Source organism: Sinocyclocheilus rhinocerous, unplaced genomic scaffold, assembly GCF_001515625.1.
Source record: "Sinocyclocheilus rhinocerous isolate Xijiao unplaced genomic scaffold, SAMN03320098_v1.1 C36672246, whole genome shotgun sequence".
NCBI classification, from domain to species: domain Eukaryota; kingdom Metazoa; phylum Chordata; class Actinopteri; order Cypriniformes; family Cyprinidae; genus Sinocyclocheilus; species Sinocyclocheilus rhinocerous.
In genome coordinates, this window is record NW_015784764.1 from 1 (window position 1) to 1,493 (window position 1,493).

The window sequence follows — 1,493 nt, forward strand, 5'->3', positions numbered from 1 at the left end:
TTTGTCATAATCGTGCAGCCCTAGTTTGAGCCCCATTTAACATGATTTCTTGATGTGTAATTGTGAGGTGACATATTGTAGAAAAACCTTGTAATCTTGTCTTTGAGTCAGCGATAAAACAAAAGACAAAATACATAAATTATTTCAATTGTTTATTAGGCCTAAAAAAAGTAAATACATTTGCAAACACATACAAGGTGCTTAAGAAACCATTTGGAGAACCTCTTAGACTGTCAGTTCTATGAGAAACTTATAACGTGGATATAAGTTCCTGCAAGAACTCGAAAAACATGGCTCTTCCAATAACCCCATCAAAGTCAAATACAAACTAAAGGTCCCGGAGAACAAGCAACTTCAAAATAGTGCCTTATATTGTTCCAGAGTGTTCCTAGTGTGGAAACGTGAGAAACCCTTTTCATTATTCAGCAAAACTGACAGTTTGAGTAACTCTGAGATATAACAGTGAATTAGTTTATGATAACTAAATAATTGACAGAGAAGGCTAATAGTTACTGCCATAAACAGCAGTTTATAGCAGAAACCTAGAGATACTGATACAGCACAACATCCTAAATGATGCTGATCAATGAGACAGGCAGTGGGATAATGATCATATAGATAGATAGATAGATAGATAGATAGAACTAATTACTGATACAATAGATTGACTAGTTACAAAGTACAGTTGCTAGCCATGCTTGCAGCGGCACCCACAGCTGCTCCGGCAGCCCCCACCATGGCTTGACCTGCCAAAGGGATTCCTTTTCAGGCAGCACCTGATGAGATACATTCAGTTGTCAGTTGAAAGAGTTTGTGCATTTGCCCCCTGCATAACTCACTGTTGTTAAACTGGTTAACGAGTTGTTGTTTTTTCTGATATGTGACTCACCGAAGGCTTGTAGAGCTGCCACCACGGCAGCTGGCATAGAGGCGGCAAAAGAACCTGCAGCAACTCCACCTGCGGTGAAACCAGCCAATCCAAGAACAACTGGAGCTGCAACAACTGTTGCGACTATTGGTGGAATCACAGTATATTTATATAAGCAGGTTAGTTCAGGTGGATCACTGGCACATATTACTGTATACAGAACATTTAAATAGCATTAAAATCATTTATATATTTAACTAAAACATTTTATATCTATATTCTTGATTTAGACAAAATAACACCGGACCGAAATGTATTTCATTTTTACCTACTCCTACACCAGCTCCAATAAGCGTGACTAGGGAAAAGAAAAGAAAAACAAGTAAAGTGTTTGTCAATTTTTGAGAAACAAACATTTAAAATTCTACAGTTTTGTTATAATATAACCTGGATCCATCTTAAGCCGACTTTACTCAAACTCAGGATGCTCTTGCTTTGCACTGAAGCTCTAGCATCTGAGAGCTTGCCTTAATAACGTAGTGGGCGGCTACTTTTTAAGAAAGGAAACCGAAACTAAAATCGCAAAAAAAAAATAGAGCGGAACGTTGCAGGAGGGCAGACAGTT

The 1,493-nt window shown here is 38.0% G+C and overlaps 1 long non-coding RNA gene across 1 annotated transcript; it reads right to left on the reverse strand.

The window, feature by feature from the left end:
* Positions 1-145: 145 nt before the first annotated feature.
* Positions 146-1,394, reverse strand: LOC107736401 (uncharacterized). The gene is made up of 4 exons (XR_001639656.1): positions 1,316-1,394; positions 1,197-1,226; positions 890-1,012; positions 146-776 (listed from the first exon to the last, which is right to left on the reverse strand). It is a non-coding gene; the product is annotated as an uncharacterized LOC107736401 (long non-coding RNA).
* Positions 1,395-1,493: the final 99 nt, after the last annotated feature.